Source organism: Rhipicephalus microplus, chromosome 3 (genome assembly GCF_043290135.1).
Source record: "Rhipicephalus microplus isolate Deutch F79 chromosome 3, USDA_Rmic, whole genome shotgun sequence".
Taxonomy (NCBI): domain Eukaryota; kingdom Metazoa; phylum Arthropoda; class Arachnida; order Ixodida; family Ixodidae; genus Rhipicephalus; species Rhipicephalus microplus.
Window position 1 is genome coordinate 244,674,793 of NC_134702.1, and position 19,754 is coordinate 244,694,546.

The 19,754-nt window shown below is 42.0% G+C and overlaps 1 protein-coding gene and 8 non-coding genes across 9 annotated transcripts in view; all 9 read right to left on the reverse strand.

Annotated features, from left to right (window-relative positions):
- The window catches only part of LOC142803536 (uncharacterized), a 236,829-nt gene that overhangs the window by 103,675 nt on the left and 113,400 nt on the right, over positions 1 to 19,754 (reverse strand). The window lies entirely within an intron of this gene.
- On the reverse strand, positions 883 to 955 carry TRNAS-CGA (transfer RNA serine (anticodon CGA)). The gene has a single exon. It is a non-coding gene; the product is annotated as a tRNA-Ser (tRNA).
- On the reverse strand, positions 1,798 to 1,870 carry TRNAS-CGA (transfer RNA serine (anticodon CGA)). The gene has a single exon. It is a non-coding gene; the product is annotated as a tRNA-Ser (tRNA).
- On the reverse strand, positions 3,164 to 3,236 carry TRNAS-CGA (transfer RNA serine (anticodon CGA)). Its single transcript has one exon. It is a non-coding gene; the product is annotated as a tRNA-Ser (tRNA).
- Positions 5,453 to 5,525, reverse strand: TRNAS-CGA (transfer RNA serine (anticodon CGA)). Its single transcript has one exon. It is a non-coding gene; the product is annotated as a tRNA-Ser (tRNA).
- TRNAS-CGA (transfer RNA serine (anticodon CGA)) lies at positions 13,687 to 13,759 on the reverse strand. The gene has a single exon. It is a non-coding gene; the product is annotated as a tRNA-Ser (tRNA).
- Positions 14,610 to 14,682, reverse strand: TRNAS-CGA (transfer RNA serine (anticodon CGA)). The gene has a single exon. It is a non-coding gene; the product is annotated as a tRNA-Ser (tRNA).
- On the reverse strand, positions 15,528 to 15,600 carry TRNAS-CGA (transfer RNA serine (anticodon CGA)). Its single transcript has one exon. It is a non-coding gene; the product is annotated as a tRNA-Ser (tRNA).
- Positions 17,819 to 17,891, reverse strand: TRNAS-CGA (transfer RNA serine (anticodon CGA)). Its single transcript has one exon. It is a non-coding gene; the product is annotated as a tRNA-Ser (tRNA).

Below are 19,754 nucleotides of genomic sequence, written 5' to 3' on the forward strand. Positions count from 1 at the left end.
AATAACGCGTTCGATGCTCTAACCACTGAGGTACAACGGCGGCCTTCCCCCTATCCACTTTTTTTGGTTTATATGTGAATTTTAGAAGTAGGAGTGACAGTCAGCGCAATCTATAAGCCAAACGACGAGTGTGAAAACACTCTTATGCGCATGTTTGGCGTCACGTAGCACGTGAACTTTTTATGAGCGGGCCGCTGATTAATTGTCCCTCTTATACAACCTAAACACACGAAGTCTGCCAGTACGAGACCCTCGTTCAGTGAAATAAGGAAGAGAAGTGTATACCTAATGGTTCGTATTTTCGTGTTTTAACACAATATTAATGAGAAATAACAGACAGTAATGCCAAGGAATGTACAGGGGAAGTTATTAAAACCAATGGAATGTAAGTAAGAAGAAAGAAGAAAGAAAAGTGGATGAAAAAATTACCAGCTGTGAGCAGGAATCGAACCTACGACCTTCGAATAACGCGTTCGATGCTCTAACCACTGAGCTGTCACAGCGGCCGTTCTATCCACTGTTTGGGGTTTATATGTGAATTTAGAAGTAGGAGTGACAGTCAGCGCCATCTATAAGCCAAACAACGAGTGTGAAAACACTCTTATTCGCATGTTTGACGTCACCTAGGACGTGAACTTATTATGAGCGGGCAGCTGATTAATTGTCCCTCTTATACAACCTAAACACACCAAGTCTGCCAGTACGAGACCCTCGTTCAGTGAAATAAGGGAGATCAGTGTATACCTAAGGGCTCGTATTTCCGTGTTTTAACACAATAATAATGAGATATAACAGACAGTAATGCCAAGGAATGTACAGGGGAAGTGATTAGAACCAATGGAATGTAAATAAAAAGATAGAAAAGTGGATGAAAAAATAACCAGCCGTGAGCAGGAATCGAACTTACGACCTTCGAATATCGCGTTCGATGCTCTAACCACTGAGCTACCACGGCGGCCTACCCTCTATCCACTTTTGTTTGGGTTTATATGTGAATTTAGAAGTAGGAGTGACAGTCAGCGTCATCTATAAGCCAAACGACGAGTGTGAAAACACTCTTATGCGCATGTTTGGCGTCACGTAGCACGTGAACTTATTATGAGCGGGCAGCTGATAAATTGTCCCTCTTATACAACCTAAACACACCAAGTCAGCCAGTATAGACCCTCGTTCAGTGAAATAAGGGAGAGAAATGTATACCTAATGGTTCGTATTTCCGTGTTTTAACACAATATTAATGAGATATAACAGACAGTAATGCCAAGGAATGTACAGGGGAAGTTATTAAAACCAATGGAATGTGAATAAGAAGAAAGAAGAAAGAAAAGTGGATGAAAAAAATTCCAGCTGTGAGCAGGAATCGAACCTACGACCTTCGAATAACGCGTTCGATGCTCTAACCACTGAGCTGTCACAGCGGCCGTTCTATCCACTGTTTGGGGTTTATATGTGAATTTAGAAGTAGGAGTGACAGTCAGCGCCATCTATAAGCCAAACAACGAGTGTGAAAATACTCTTATTCGCATGTTTGGCGTCACCTAGGACATGAACTTATTATGAGCGGGCAGCTTATTAATTGTCCCTCTTATACAACCTAAACACACCAAGTCAGCCAGTACGAGACCCTCGTTCGGTGAAATAAGGGAGAGAAGTGTATACCTAAGGGCTCGTATTTCCGTGTTTTAACACAATATTAATGAGATATAACAGACAGTAATGACAAGGAATGTACAGGGGAAGTGATTAGAACCAATGGAATGTAAATAAAAAGATAGAAAAGTGGATGAAAAAATAACCAGCCGTGAGCAGGAATCGAACTTACGACCTTCGAATATCGCGTTCGATGCTCTAACCACTGAGCTACCACGGCGGCCTACCCTCTATCCACTTTTGTTTGGGTTTATATGTGAATTTAGAAGTAGGAGTGACAGTCAGCGTCATCTATAAGCCAAACGACGAGTGTGAAAACACTCTTATGCGCATGTTTGGCGTCACGTAGCACGTGAACTTATTATGAGCGGGCAGCTGATAAATTGTCCCTCTTATACAACCTAAACACACCATGTCTGCCAGTACGAGACCCTCGTTCAATAAAATAAGGGAAAGAACTGTATACCTATGGGCTCGTTTTTCCTTGTTTTAACACAATAATAATGAGATCTAACAGACAGTATTGCCAAGGAATGTACAGGAGAGTTATTAGAACCAATGCAATGTGAATAAGAAAGAAAAGTGGATGAAAAATTAACCAGCCGTGAGCAGGAATCGAACCTACGACCTTCGAATAACGCGTTCGTTGCTCTAACCACTGAGCTACCACGGCGGCCTTCCCCCTATCCACTTTTTTGGTTTATATGTGAATTTTAGAAGTAGGAGTGACAGTCAGCGCCATCTATAAGCCAAACGACGAGTGTGAAAACACTCTTATGCGCATGTTTGGCGTCACGTAGCACGTGAACTTATTATGAGCGGGCAGCTGATAAATTGTCCTTCTTATACAACCTAAACACACCAAGTCAGCCAGTATAGACCCTCGTTCAGTGAAATAAGGGAGAGAAATGTATACCTAATGGTTCGTATTTCCGTGTTTTAACACAATATTAATGAGATATAACAGACAGTAATGCCAAGGAATGTACAGGGGAAGTTATTAAAACCAATGGAATGTGAATAAGAAGAAAGAAGAAAGAAAAGTGGATGAAAAAAATTCCAGCTGTGAGCAGGAATCGAACCTACGACCTTCGAATAACGCGTTCGATGCTCTAACCACTGAGCTGTCACATCGGCCGTTCTATCCACTGTTTGGGGTTTATATGTGAATTTAGAAGTAGGAGTGACAGTCAGCGCCATCTATAAGCCAAACAACGAGTGTGAAAACACTCTTATTCGCATGTTTGGCGTCACCTAGGACATGAACTTATTATGAGCGGGCAGCTGATTAATTGTCCCTCTTATACAACCTAAACACACCAAGTCAGCCAGTACGAGACCCTCGTTCAGTGAAATAAGGGAGAGAAGTGTATACCTAAGGGCTCGTATTTCCGTGTTTTAACACAATATTAATGAGAGATAACAGACAGTAATGACAAGGAATGTACAGGGGAAGTGATTAGAACCAATGGAATGTAAATAAAAAGACAGAAAAGTGGATGAAAAAATAACCAGCCGTGAGCAGGAATCGAACTTACGACCTTCGAATATCGCGTTCGATGCTCTAACCACTGAGCTACCACGGCGGCCTACCCTCTATCCACTTTTGTTTGGGTTTATATGTGAATTTAGAAGTAGGAGTGACAGTCAGCGTCATCTATAAGCCAAACGACGAGTGTGAAAACACTCTTATGCGCATGTTTGGCGTCACGTAGCACGTGAACTTATTATGAGCAGGCAGCTGATTAATTGTCCCTCTTATACAACCTAAACACACCAAGTCAGCCAGTACGAGACCCTCGTTCAGTGAAATAAGGGAGAGAAGTGTATAAGTAAGGGCTCGTATTTCCGTGTTTTAACACAATATTAATGAGATCTAACAGACAGTATTGCCAAGGAATGTACAGGAGAGTTATTAGAACCAATGCAATGTAAATAAGAAGAAAGAAAAGTGGATGAAAAAATAACCAGCCGTGAGCAGGAATCGAACCTACGACCTTCAAATAACGCATTCGATGCTCTAACCACTGAGATACCACGGCGGCCTTCCCCCTATCCACTTTTTTTGGTTATATGTGAATTTTAGAAGTAGGAGTGACAGTCAGCGCCATCTATGGGCCAAACGACGAGTGTGAAAACACTCTTATGCGCATGTTTGGCGTCACGTAGCACGTGAACTTATTATGAGCGGGCCGCTGATTAATTGTCCCTCTTATACAATCTAAACACACCAAGTCTGCCAGTACGAGACCCTCGTTCAGTGAAATAAGGAAGAGAAGTGTATACCTAATGGTTCGTATTTCCGTGTTTTAACACAATATTAATGAGATATAACAGACAGTAATGCCAAGGAATGTACAGGGGAAGTTATTAAAACCAATGGAATGTAAATAGGAAGAAAGAAGAAAGAAAAGTGGATGAAAAAATTACCAGCTGTGAGCAGGAATCGAACCTACGACCTTCGAATAACGCGTTCGATGCTTTAACCACTGAGCTGTCACAGCGGCCGTTCTATCCACTGTTTGGGGTTTATATGTGAATTTAGAAGTAGGAGTGACAGTCAGCGCCATCTATAAGCCAAACAACGAGTGTGAAAACACTCTTTTTCGCATGTTTGGCGTCACCTAGGACGTGAACTTATTATGAGAGGGCAGCTGATTAATTGTCCCTCTTATACAACCTAAACACACCAAGTCTGCCAGTACGAGACCCTCGTTCAGTGAAATAAGGGAGAGAAGTGTATACCTAAGGGCTCGTATTTCCGTATTTTAACACAATAATAATGAGATATAACAGACAGTAATGCCAAGGAATGTACAGGGGAAGTTATTAAAACCAATGGAATGTAAATACGAAGGAAGAAGACAGAAAAGTGGATGAAAAAATTACCAGCTGTGAGCAGGAATCGAACCTACGACCTTCGAATAACGCATTCGATGCTCTAATCACTGAGCTATCACAGCGGCCGTCCCTCCATCCACTGTTTGGGGTTTATATGTAAATTTAGAAGTAGGAGTGACAGTCAGCGCCATCTATAAGCCAAACAACGAGTGTGAAAACACTCTTTTTCGCATGTTTGGCGTCACCTAGGACGTGAACTTATTATGAGAGGGCAGCTGATTAATTGTCCCTCTTATACAACCTAAACACACCAAGTCTGCCAGTACGAGACCCTCCTTCAGTGAAATAAGGGAGAGAAGTGTATACCTAAGGGCTCGTATTTCCGTGTTTTAACACAATAATAATGAGATATAACAGACAGTAATGACAAGGTATGTACAGGGGAAGTGATTAGAACCAATGGAATGTAAATAAAAAGATAGAGAAGTGGATGAAAAAATAACCAGCCGTGAGCAGGAATCGAACTTACGACCTTCGAATATCGCGTTCGATGCTCTAACCACCGAGCTACCACGGCGGCCTACCCTCTATCCACTTTTGTTTGGGTTTATATGGGAATTTAGAAGTAGGAGTGACAGTCAGCGTCATCTATAAGCCAAACGACGAGTGTGAAAACACTCTTATGCGCATGTTTGTCGTCACCTAGGACGTGAACTTATTATGAGCGGGCAGCTGATTAATTGTCCCTCTTATACAACCTAAACACACCAAGTCTGCCAGTACGAGACCCTCGTTCAGTGAAATAAGGGAGATCAGTGTATACCTAAGGGCTCGTATTTCCGTGTTTTAACACAATAATAATGAGATATAACAGACAGTAATGACAAGGAATGTACAGGGGAAGTGATTAGAACCAATGGAATGTAAATAAAAAGATAGAAAAGTGGATGAAAAAATAACCAGCCGTGAGCAGGAATCGAACTTACGACCTTCGAATATCGCGTTCGATGCTCTAACCACTGAGCTACCACGGCGGCCTACCCTCTATCCACTTTTGTTTGGGTTTATATGTGAATTTAGAAGTAGGAGTGACAGTCAGCGTCATCTATAAGCCAAACGACGAGTGTGAAAACACTCTTATGCGCATGTTTGGCGTCACGTAGCACGTGAACTTATTATGAGCGGGCAGCTGATAAATTGTCCCTCTTATACAACCTAAACACACCATGTCTGCCAGTACGAGACCCTCGTTCAATAAAATAAGGGAAAGAAGTGTATACCTAAGGGCTCGTTTTTCCTTGTTTTAACACAATAATAATGAGATCTAACAGACAGTATTGCCAAGGAATGTACAGGAGAGTTATTAGAACCAATGCAATGTGAATAAGAAGAAAGAAAAGTGGATGAAAAATTAACCAGCCGTGAGCAGGAATCGAACCTACGACCTTCGAATAACGCGTTCGTTGCTCTAACCACTGAGCTACCACGGCGGCCTTCCCCCTATCCACTTTTTTGGTTTATATGTGAATTTTAGAAGTAGGAGTGACAGTCAGCGCCATCTATAAGCCAAACGACGAGTGTGAAAACACTCTTATGCGCATGTTTGGCGTCACGTAGCACGTGAACTTATTATGAGCGGGCAGCTGATAAATTGTCCTTCTTATACAACCTAAACACACCAAGTCAGCCAGTATAGACCCTCGTTCAGTGAAATAAGGGAGAGAAATGTATACCTAATGGTTCGTATTTCCGTGTTTTAACACAATATTAATGAGATATAACAGACAGTAATGCCAAGGAATGTACAGGGGAAGTTATTAAAACCAATGGAATGTGAATAAGAAGAAAGAAGAAAGAAAAGTGGATGAAAAAAATTCCAGCTGTGAGCAGGAATCGAACCTACGACCTTCGAATAACGCGTTCGATGCTCTAACCACTGAGCTGTCACAGCGGCCGTTCTATCCACTGTTTGGGGTTTATATGTGAATTTAGAAGTAGGAGTGACAGTCAGCGCCATCTATAAGCCAAACAACGAGTGTGAAAACACTCTTATTCGCATGTTTGGCGTCACCTAGGACATGAACTTATTATGAGCGGGCAGCTGATTAATTGTCCCTCTTATACAACCTAAACACACCAAGTCAGCCAGTACGAGACCCTCGTTCAGTGAAATAAGGGAGAGAAGTGTATACCTAAGGGCTCATATTTCCGTGTTTTAACACAATATTAATGAGAGATAACAGACAGTAATGACAAGGAATGTACAGGGGAAGTGATTAGAACCAATGGAATGTAAATAAAAAGATAGAAAAGTGGATGAAAAAATAACCAGCCGAGAGCAGGAATCGAACCTACGACCTTCAAATAACGCGTTCGATGCTCTAACCACTGAGATGCCACGGCGGCCTTCCCCCTATCCACTTTTTTTGGTTATATGTGAATTTTAGAAGTAGGAGTGACAGTCAGCGCCATCTATGGGCCAAACGACGAGTGTGAAAACACTCTTATGCGCATGTTTGGCGTCACGTAGCACGTGAACTTATTATGAGCGGGCCGCTGATTAATTGTCCCTCTTATACAATCTAAACACACCAAGTCTGCCAGTACGAGACCCTCGTTCAGTGAAATAAGGAAGAGAAGTGTATACCTAATGGTTCGTATTTCCGTGTTTTAACACAATATTAATGAGATATAACAGACAGTAATGCCAAGGAATGTACAGGGGAAGTTATTAAAACCAATGGAATGTAAATAAGAAGAAAGAAGAAAGAAAAGTGGATGAAAAAATTACCAGCTGTGAGCAGGAATCGAACCTACGACCTTCGAATAACGCGTTCGATGCTCTAACCACTGAGCTGTCACAGCGGCCGTTCTATCCACTGTTTGGGGTTTATATGTGAATTTAGAAGTAGGAGTGACAGTCAGCGCCATCTATAAGCCAAACAACGAGTGTGAAAACACTCTTTTTCGCATGTTTGGCGTCACCTAGGACGTGAACTTATTATGAGAGGGCAGCTGATTAATTGTCCCTCTTATACAACCTAAACACACCAAGTCTGCCAGTACGAGACCCTCGTTCAGTGAAATAAGGGAGAGAAGTGTATACCTAAGGGCTCGTATTTCCGTATTTTAACACAATAATAATGAGATATAACAGACAGTAATGCCAAGGAATGTACAGGGGAAGTTATTAGAACCAATGGAATGTAAATACGAAGGAAGAAGACAGAAAAGTGGATGAAAAAATTACCAGCTGTGAGCAGGAATCGAACCTACGACCTTCGAATAACGCATTCGATGCTCTAATCACTGAGCTATCACAGCGGCCGTCCCTCCATCCACTGTTTGGGGTTTATATGTAAATTTAGAAGTAGGAGTGACAGTCAGCGCCATCTATAAGCCAAACAACGAGTGTGAAAACACTCTTATTCGCATGTTTGGCGTCACCTAGGACGTGAACTTATTATGAGCGGGCAGCTGAATAATTGTCCCTCTTATACAACCTAAACACACCAAGTCTGCCAGTACGAGACCCTCCTTCAGTGAAATAAGGGAGAGAAGTGTATACCTAAGGGCTCGTATTTCCGTGTTTTAACACAATAATAATGAGATATAACAGACAGTAATGACAAGGTATGTACAGGGGAAGTGATTAGAACCAATGGAATGTAAATAAAAAGATAGAGAAGTGGATGAAAAAATAACCAGCCGTGAGCAGGAATCGAACTTACGACCTTCGAATATCGCGTTCGATGCTCTAACCACCGAGCTACCACGGCGGCCTACCCTCTATCCACTTTTGTTTGGGTTTATATGGGAATTTAGAAGTAGGAGTGACAGTCAGCGTCATCTATAAGCCAAACGACGAGTGTGAAAACACTCTTATGCGCATGTTTGGCGTCACCTAGGACGTGAACTTATTATGAGCGGGCAGCTGATTAATTGTCCCTCTTATACAACCTAAACACACCAAGTCTGCCAGTACGAGACCCTCGTTCAGTGAAATAAGGGAGATCAGTGTATACCTAAGGGCTCGTATTTCCGTGTTTTAACACAATAATAATGAGATATAACAGACAGTAATGCCAAGGAATGTACAGGGGAAGTGATTAGAACCAATGGAATGTAAATAAAAAGATAGAAAAGTGGATGAAAAAATAACCATCCGTGAGCAGGAATCGAACTTGCGACCTTCGAATATCGCGTTCGATGCTCTAACCACTGAGCTACCACGGCTGCCTACCCTCTATCCACTTTTGTTTGGGTTTATATGTGAATTTAGAAGTAGGAGTGACAGTCAGCGTCATCTATAAGCCAAATGACGAGTGTGAAAACACTCTTATGCGCATGTTTGGCGTCACGTAGCACGTGAACTTATTATGAGCGGGCAGCTGATAAATTGTCCCTCTTATACAACCTAAACACACCAAGTCAGCCAGTATAGACCCTCGTTCAGTGAAATAAGGGAGAGAAATGTATACCTAATGGTTCGTATTTCCGTGTTTTAACACAATAATAATGAAATATAACAGACAGTAATGCCAAGGAATGTACAGGGGAAGTTATTAAAACCAATGGATGGTGAATAAGAAGAAAGAAGAAAGAAAAGTGGATGAAAAAAATTCCAGCTGTGAGCAGGAATCGAACCTACGACCTTCGAATAACGCGTTCGATGCTCTAACCACTGAGCTGTCACAGCGGCCGTTCTATCCACTGTTTGGGGTTTATATGTGAATTTAGAAGTAGGAGTGACAGTCAGCGCCATCTATAAGCCAAACAACGAGTGTGAAAACACTCTTATTCGCATGTTTGGCGTCACTTAGGACATGAACTTATTATGAGCGGGCAGCTGATTTATTGTCCCTCTTATGCAACCTAAACACACCAAGTCAGCCAGTACGAGACCCTCGTTCAGTGAAATAAGGGAGAGAACTGTATACCTAAGGGCTCGTATTTCCGTGTTTTAACACAATATTAATGAGATATAACAGACAGTAATGACAAGGAATGTACAGGGGAAGTGATTAGAACCATTGGAATGTAAATAAAAAGATACAAAAGTGGATGAAATAATAACCAGCCGTGAGCAGGAATCGAACTTACGACCTTCGAATATCGCGTTCGATGCTCTAACCACTGAGCTGCCACGGCGGCCTACCCTCTATCCACTTTTGTTTGGGTTTATATGTGAATTTAGAAGTAGGAGTGACAGTCAGCGTCATCTATAAGCCAAACGACGAGTGTGAAAACACTCTTATGCGCATGTTTGGCGTCACGTAGCACGTGAACTTATTATGAGCGGGCAGCTGATTAATTGTCCCTCTTATACAACCTAAACACACCAAGTCAGCCAGTACGAGACCCTCGTTCAGTGAAATAAGGGAGAGAAGTGTATACGTAAGGGCTCGTATTTCCGTGTTTTAACACAATATAATGAGATCTAACAGACAGTATTGCCAAGGAATGTACAGGAGAGTTATTAGAACCAATGCAATGTAAATAAGAAGAAAGAAAAGTGGATGAAAAAATAACCAGCCGTGAGCAGGAATCGAACCTACGACCTTCGAATAACGCGTTCGATGCTCTAACCACTGAGGTACCACGGCGGCCTTCCCCCTATCCACTTTTTTTGGTTTATATGTGAATTTTAGAAGTAGGAGTGACAGTCAGCGCCATCTATGGGCCAAACGACGAGTGTGAAAACACTCTTATGCGCATGTTTGGCGTCACGTAGCACGTGAACTTATTATGAGCGGGCCGCTGATTAATTGTCCCTCTTATACAATCTAAACACACCAAGTCTGCCAGTACGAGACCCTCGTTCAGTGAAATAAGGAAGAGAAGTGTATACCTAATGGTTCGTATTTCCGTGTTTTAACACAATATTAATGAGATATAACAGACAGTAATGCCAAGGAATGCACAGGGGAAGTTATTAAAACCAATGGAATGTAAATAAGAAGAAAGAAGAAAGAAAAGTGGATGAAAAAATTACCAGCTGTGAGCAGGAATCGAACCTACGACCTTCGAATAACGCGTTCGATGCTCTAACCACTGAGCTGTCACAGCGGCCGTTCTATCCACTGTTTGGGGTTTATATGTGAATTTAGAAGTAGGAGTGACAGTCAGCGCCATCTATAAGCCAAACAACGAGTGTGAAAACACTCTTTTTCGCATGTTTGGCATCACCTAGGACGTGAACTTATTATGAGAGGGCAGCTGATTAATTGTCCCTCTTATACAACCTAAACACACCAAGTCTGCCAGTACGAGACCCTCGTTCAGTGAAATAAGGGAGAGAAGTGTATACCTAAGGGCTCGTATTTCCGTATTTTAACACAATAATAATGAGATATAACAGACAGTAATGCCAAGGAATGTACAGGGGAAGTTATTAGAACCAATGGAATGTAAATACGAAGAAAGAAGACAGAAAAGTGGATGAAAAAATTACCAGCTGTGAGCAGGAATCGAACCTACGACCTTCGAATAACGCATTCGATGCTCTAATCACTGAGCTATCACAGCGGCCGTCCCTCCATCCACTGTTTGGGGTTTATATGTAAATTTAGAAGTAGGAGTGACAGTCAGCGTCATCTATAAGCCAAACAACGAGTGTGAAAACACTCTTATTCGCATGTTTGGCGTCACCTAGGACGTGAACTTATTATGAGCGGGCAGCTGAATAATTGTCCCTCTTATACAACCTAAACACACCAAGTCTGCCAGTACGAGACCCTCGTTCAGTGAAATAAGGGAGAGAAGTGTATACCTAAGGGCTCGTATTTCCGTGTTTTAACACAATAATAATGAGATATAACAGACAGTAATGACAAGGTATGTACAGGGGAAGTGATTAGAACCAATGGAATGTAAATAAAAAGATAGAGAAGTGGATGAAAAAATAACCAGCCGTGAGCAGGAATCGAACTTACGACCTTCGAATATCGCGTTCGATGCTCTAACCACCGAGCTACCACGGCGGCCTACCCTCTATCCACTTTTGTTTGGGTTTATATGTGAATTTTGAAGCAGGAGTGACAGTCAGTGCCATCTATAAGCCAAACGACGAGTGGGAAAACACTCTTATTCGCATGTTTGGCGTCACGTAGCACGTGAACCTATTATCAGCGGGCAGCTGATTAATTGTCCCTCTTATACAACCTAAACACACCAAGTCTGCCAGTACGAGACCCTCGTTCAGTGAAATAAGGGAGAGAAGTGTATACCTAAGGGCTCGTATTTCCGTGTTTTAACACAATATTAATGAGATATAACAGACAGTAATGCCAAGGAATGTACAGGGGAAGTTATTAAAACCAATGGAATGTGAATAAGAAGAAAGAAGAAAGAAAAGTGGATGAAAAAAATTCCAGCTGTGAGCAGGAATCGAACCTACGACCTTCGAATAACGCGTTCGATGCTCTAACCACTGAGCTGTCACAGCGGCCGTTCTATCCACTGTTTGGGGTTTATATGTGAATTTAGAAGTAGGAGTGACAGTCAGCGCCATCTATAAGCCAAACAACGAGTGTGAAAACACTCTTATTCGCATGTTTGGCGTCACCTAGGACGTGAACTTATTATGAGCGGGCAGCTGATTTATTGTCCCTATTATACAACCTAAACACACCAAGTCAGCCAGTACGAGACCCTCGTTCAGTGAAATAAGGGAGAGAACTGTATACCTAAGGGCTCGTATTTCCGTGTTTTAACACAATATTAATGAGATATAACAGACAGTAATGACAAGGAATGTACAGGGGAAGTGATTAGAACCAATGGAATGTAAATAAAAAGATACAAAAGTGGATGAAAAAATAACCAGCCGTGAGCAGGAATCGAACTTACGACCTTCGAATATCGCGTTCGATGCTCTAACCACTGAGCTGCCACGGCGGCCTACCCTCTATCCACTTTTGTTTGGGTTTATATGTGAATTTAGAAGTAGGAGTGACAGTCAGCGTCATCTATAAGCCAAACGACGAGTGTGAAAACACTCTTATGCGCATGTTTGGCGTCACGTAGCACGTGAACTTATTATGAGCGGGCAGCTGATTAATTGTCCCTCTTATACAACCTAAACACACCAAGTCAGCCAGTACGAGACCCTCGTTCAGTGAAATAAGGGAGAGAAGTGTATACGTAAGGGCTGGTATTTCCGTGTTTTACCACAATATTAATGAGATATAACAGACAGTATTGCCAAGGAATGTACAGGAGAGTTATTAGAACCAATGCAATGTAAATAAGAAGAAAGAAAAGTGGATGAAAAAATAACCAGCCGTGAGCAGGAATCGAACCTACGACCTTCGAATAACGCGTTCGATGCTCTAACCACTGAGGTACCACGGCGACCTTCCCCCTATCCACTTTTTTTGGTTTATATGTGAATTTTAGAAGTAGGAGTGACAGTCAGCGCCATCTATGGGCCAAACGACGAGTGTGAAAACACTCTTATGCGCATGTTTGGCGTCACGTAGCACGTGAACTTATTATGAGCGCGCCGCTGATTAATTGTCCCTCTTATACAATCTAAACACACCAAGTCTGCCAGTACGAGACCCTCGTTCAGTGAAATAAGGAAGAGAAGTGTATACCTAATGGTTCGTATTTCCGTGTTTTAACACAATAATAATGAGATATAACAGACAGTAATGACAAGGTATGTACAGGGGAAGTGATTAGAACCAATGGAATGTAAATAAAAAGATAGAAAAGTGGATGAAAAAATAACCAGCCGTGAGCAGGAATCGAACTTACGACCTCTGAATATCGCGTTCGATGCTCTAACCACCGAGCTACCACGGCGGCCTACCCTCTATCCACTTTTGTTTGGGTTTATATGTGAATTTAGAAGTAGGAGTGACAGTCAGCGTCATCTATAAGCCAAACGACGAGTGTGAAAATACTCTTATGCGCATGTTTGGCGTCACGTAGCACGTGAACTTATTATGAGCGGGCAGCTGATAAATTGTCCCTTTTATACAACCTAAACACACCAAGTCAGCCAGTACGAGACCCTCGTTCAGTGAAATAAGGGAGAGAAGTGTATACCTAAGGGCTCGTATTTCCGTGTTTTAACACAAAATTAATGAGGTATAACAGACAGTAATGCCAAGGAATGTACAGATGAAGTTATTAGAACCAATGGAATGTAAATAAGAAGAAAGAAAAGTGGATGAAAAAAGAACCAGCCGTGAGCAGGAATCGAACTTACGACCTTCGAATATCGCGTTCGATGCTCTAACCACTGAGCTACCACGGCGGCCTACCCTCTATCCACTTTTGTTTGGGTTTATATGTGAATTTAGAAGTAGGAGTGACAGTCAGCGTCATCTATAAGCCAAACGACGAGTGTGAAAACACTCTTATGAAAATGTTTGGCGTCACGTAGCACGTGAACTTATTATGAGCGGGCAGCTGATAAATTGTCCCTCTTATACAACCTAAACACACCAAGTCTCCCAGTACGAGACCCTCGTTCAGTGAAATAAGGAAGAGAAGTGTATACCTAATGGTTCGTATTTCCGTGTTTTAACACAATATTAATGAGATATAACAGACAGTAATGCCAAGGAATGTACAGGGGAAGTTATTAAAACCAATGGAATGTGAATAAGAAGAAAGAAGAAAGAAAAGTGGATGAAAAACTTACCAGCTGTGACCAGGAATCGAACCTACGACCTTCGAATAACGCGTTCGATGCTCTAAACACTGAGCTGTCACAGCGGCCGTTCTATCCACTGTTTGGGGTTTATATGTGAATTTAGAAGTAGGAGTGACAGTCAGCGCCATCTATAAGCCAAACAACGAGTGTGAAAACACTCTTATTCGCATGTTTGGCGTCACCTTGGACATGAACTTATTATGAGCGGGCAGCTGAATTATTGTCCCTCTTATACAACCTAAACACACCAAGTCTGCCAGTACGAGACCCTCGTTCAGTGAAATAAGGGAGAGAAGTGTATACCTAAGGGCTCGTATTTCCGTGTTTTAACACAATAATAATGAGATCTAACAGATAGTAATGCCAAGGAATGTACAGGGGAAGTCATTACAACCAATGGAATGTAAATAAGAAGAAAGAAAAAAGAAAAGTGGATGAAAAAATAACCAGCCGTGAGCAGGAATCGAACCTTCGACCTTCGAATATCGCGTTCGATGCTCTAACCACTGAGCTACCACAGCGGCCTACCCTCTATCCACTTTTGTTTGGTTTATATGTGAATTTAGAAGTAGGAGTGACAGTCAGCGTCATCTATAAGCCAAACGACGAGTGTGAAAACACTCTTATGCGTATGTTTGGCGTCACGTGGCACGTGAACCTATTATGAGCGGGCAGCTGATAAATTGTCCCTCTTATACAACCTAAACACACCAAGTCTGCCAGTACGAGACCCTCGTTCAATAAAATAAGGGAAAGAAGTGTATACCTAAGGGCTCGTTTTTCCTTGCTTTAACACAATAATAATGAGATCTAACAGACAGTAATGCCAAAGAATGTACAGGAGAGTTATTAGAACCAATGCAATGTAAAAAGGAAGAAAGAAAAGTGGATGAAAAAATAACCAGCCGTGAGCGGGAATCGAACCTACGACCTTCCAATAACGCGTTCGATGCTCTAACCACTGAGCTACCACGGCGGCCTTCCCCCTATCCGCTTTTTTTGGTTTATATGTGAATTTTAGAAGTAGGAGTGACAGTCAGCGCCATCTATAAGCCAAACGACGAGTGTGAAAACACTCTTATGCGCATGTTTGGCGTCACGTAGCACGTGAACTTATTATGAGCGGGCCGCTGATTAATTGTCCCTCTTATACAACTTAAACACACCAAGTCTGCCAGTACGAGACCCCCGTTCAGTGAAATAAGGAAGAAAAGTGTATACCTAATGGTTCGTATTTCCGTGTTTTAACACATTATTAATGAGATATAACAGACAGTAATGCCAAGGATTGTACAGGGGAAGTTATTAAAACCAATGGAATGTGAATAAGAAGAAAGAAGATAGAAAAGTGGATGAAAAAATAACCAGTCGTGAGCAGGAATCGAACCTACGACCTTCGAATATCGTGTTCGATGCTCTAACCACTGAGCTACCACGGCGGCCTACCCTCTATCCACTTTTGTTACGGTTTATATGTAAATTTAGAAGTAGGAGTGACAGTCAGCGTCATCTACAAGCCAAACGACGTGTGTGAAAACACTCTTATGCGCATGTTTGGCGTCACGTAGCACGTGAACTTATTATGAGCGGGCAGCTGATAAATTGTCCCTTTTATACAACCTAAACACACCAAGTCAGCCAGTACGAGACCCTCGTTCAGTGAAATAAGGGAGAGAAGTGTATACCTAAGGGCTCGTATTTCCGTGTTTTAACACAATATTAATGAGGTATAACAGACAGTAATGCCAAGGAATGTACAAGGGAAGTTATTAGAACCAATGGAATGTAAATACGAAGAAAGAAGAAAGAAAAGTGGATGAAAAAATTACCAGCTGTGAGCAGGAATCGAACCTACGACCTTCGAATAACGCATTCTGTGCTCTAACCACTGAGCTATCACAGCGGCCGTCCCTCCATCCACTGTTTGGGGTTTATATGTGAATTTAGAAGTAGGAGTGACAGTCAGCGCCATCTATAAGCCAAACAACGAGTGTGAAAACACTTTTATGCGCATGTTTGGCGTCACGTAGCACGTGAAATTATTATTAGCGGGCAGCTGATTAATTTTCCCTCTTATACAACCTAAACACACCAAGTCTGCGAGTACGAGACCCTCGTTCAGTGAAATAAGGGAGAGAAGTGTATACCTAAGGGCTCGTATTTCCGTGTTTTAACACAATATTAATGAGATCTAACAGACAGTAATGCCAAGGAATGTACAGATGAAGTTATTAGAACCAATGGAATGTAAATAAGAAGAAAGAAAAGTGGATGAAAAAAGAACCAGCCGTGAGCAGGAATCGAACCTACGACCTTCGAATAACGCGTTCGATGCTCTAACCACTGAGCTATCACCGCGGCCTTCCCTCCATCCACTTTTTTGGGTTTATATGTGAATTTAGAACTAGGAGTGACAGTCAGCGCCATCTATGAGCCAAACAACGAGTGTGAAAACACTCTTATTCGCATGTTTGGCGTCACCTAGGACGTGAACTTATTATGAGCGGGCAGCTGATTAATTGTCCCTCTTATACAACCTGAACACACCAAGTCTGCCAGTACGAGACCCTCGTTCAGTGAAATAAGGGAGAGAAGTGTATACCTAAGGGCTCGTATTTTCGTGTTTTAACACGATAATAATGAGATATAACAGACAGTAATGACAAGGAATGTACAGGGGAAGTTATTAGAACCAATGGAATGTAAATACGAAGAAAGAAGAAAGAAAAGTGGATGAAAAAAATACCAGCTGTGAGCAGGAATCGAACCTACGACCTTCGAATAACGCATTCGATGCTGTAACCACTTCGCTATCACAGCGGCCGTCCCTCCATCCACTGTTTGGGGTTTATATGTGAATTTAGAAGTAGGAGTGACAGTCAGCGCCATCTATAAGCCAAACAACGAGTGTGAAAACACTTTTATGCGCATGTTTGGCGTCACGTAGCACGTGAACTTATTATGAGCGGGCAGCTGATTAATTGTCCCTCTTATACAACCTAAACACACCAAGTCAGCCAGTACGAGACCCTCGTTCAGTGAAATAAGGGAGAGAAGTGTATACCTAAGGGCTCGTATTTCCGTGTTTTAACACAATATTAATGAGATCTAACAGACAGTAATGCCAAGGAATGTACAGATGAAGTTATTAGAACCAATGGAATGTAAATAAAAAGAAAGAAATGTGGATGAAAAAAGAACCAGCCGTGAGCAGGAATCGAACCTACGACCTTCGAATAACGCGTTCGATGCTCTAACCACTGAGCTATCACCGCGGCCTTCCCTCCATCCACTTTTTTGGGTTTATATGTGAATTTAGAAGTAGGAGTGACAGTCAGCGCCATCTATAAGCCAAACAACGAGTGTGAAAACACTCTTATTCGCATGTTTGGCGTCACCTAGGACGTGAACTTATTATGAGCGGGCAGCTGATTAATTGTCCCTCTTATACAACCTAAACACACCAAGTCTGCCAGTACGAGACCCTCGTTCAGTGAAATAAGGGAGAGAAGTGTATACCTAAGGGCTCGTATTTTCGTGTTTTAACACAATAATAATGAGATATAACAGACAGTAATGACAAGGAATGTACAGGGGAAGTTATTAGAACCAATGGAATGTAAGTAAAAAGATAGAAAAGTGGATGAAGAAATAACCAGCCGTGAGCAGGAATCGAACTTACGACCTTCGAATATCGCGTTCGATGCTCTAACCACTGAGCTACCACGGCGGCCTTCCCTCCATCCACTTTTTTGGTTTATTTGTGAATTTTAGAAGTAGGAGTGACAGTCAGCGCCATCTATAAACCAAACGACAAGTGTGAATGCATTCTTATGCGCATGTTTGGCGTCACGTAGCACGTGAAAATATTATTAGCGGGCAGCTGATTAATTTTCCCTCTTATACAACCTAAACACACCAAGTCTGCGAGTACGAGACCCTCGTTCAATGAAACAAGGGACAGAAGTGTATACCTAAGGGCTCGTTTTTCCGTGTTTTAACACAATAATAATGAGATCTAACAGATAGTAATGCCAAGGAATGTACAGGGGAAGTCATTACAACCAATGGAATGTAAATAAGAAGAAATAAAAAAGAAAAGTGGATGAAACAATAACCAGCCGTGAGCAGGAATCGAACCTACGACCTTCGAATATCGCGTTCGCTGCTCTAACCACTGAGCTACCACAGCGGCCTACCCTCTATCCACTTTTGTTTGGGTTTATATGTGAATTTAGAAGTAGGAGTGACAGTCAGCGCCATCTATAAGCCAAACGACAAGTGTGAATGCATTCTTATGCGCATGTTTGGCGTCACGTAGCACGTGAAATTATTATTAGCGGGCAGCTGATTAATTTTCCCTTTTATACAACCTAAACACACCAAGTCTGCGAGTACGAGACCCTCGTTCAATGAAACAAGGAAAAGAAGTGTATACCTAAGGGCTCGTTTTTCCGTGTTTTAACACAATAATAATGAGATCTAACAGATAGTAATGCCAAGGAATGTACAGGGGAAGTCATTACAACCAATGGAATGTAAATAAGAAGAAAGAAAAAAGAAAAGTGGATGAAACACTAACCAGCCGTGAGCAGGAATCGAACCTACGACCTTCGAATATCGCGTTCGCTGCTCTAACCACTGAGCTACCACAGCGGCCTACCCTCTATCCACTCTTGTTTGGGTTTATATGTGAATTTAGAAGTAGGAGTGACAGTCAGCGTCATCTATAAGCCAAACGACGAGTGTGAAAACACTCTTATGCGTATGTTTGGCGTCACGTAGCACGTGAACTTATTATGAGCGGGCTGCTGATAAATTGTCCCTCTTATACAACCTAAACACACCAAGTCTGCCAGTACGAGACCCTCGTTCAATAAAATAAGGGAAAGAATTGTATACCTAAGGGCTCGTTTTTCCTTGTTTTAACCCAATAATAATGAGATCTAACAGACAGTAATGCCAAGGAATGTACAAGAGAGTTATTAGAACCAATGCAATGTAAAAAGGAAGAAAGAAAAGTGGATGAAAAAATAACCAGCCGTGAGCGGGAATCGAACCTACGACCTTCGAATAACGCGTTCGATGCTCTAACCACTGAGCTACCACGGCGGCCTTCCCCCTATCCACTTTTTTGGTTTATATGTGAATTTTAGAAGTAGGAGTGACAGTCAGCGCCATCTATAAGCCAAACGACGAGTGTGAAAACACTCTTATGCGCATGTTTGGCGTCACGTAGCACGTGAACTTATTATGAGCGGGCCGCTGATTAATTGTCCCTCTTATACAACTTAAACACACCAAGTCTGCCAGTACGAGACCCCCGTTCAGTGAAATAAGGAAGAAAAGTGTATACCTAATGGTTCGTATTTCCGTGTTTTAACACATTATTAATGAGATATAACAGACAGTAATGCCAAGGAATGTACAGGGGAAGTTATTAAAACCAATGGAATGTAAATAAGAAGAAAGAAGAAAGAAAAGTGGATGAAAAAATTACCAGCTGTGAGCAGGAATCGAACCTACGACCTTTGAATAACGCGTTCAATGCTCTAACCACTGAGCTACCACGGCGGCCTACCCTCTATCCACT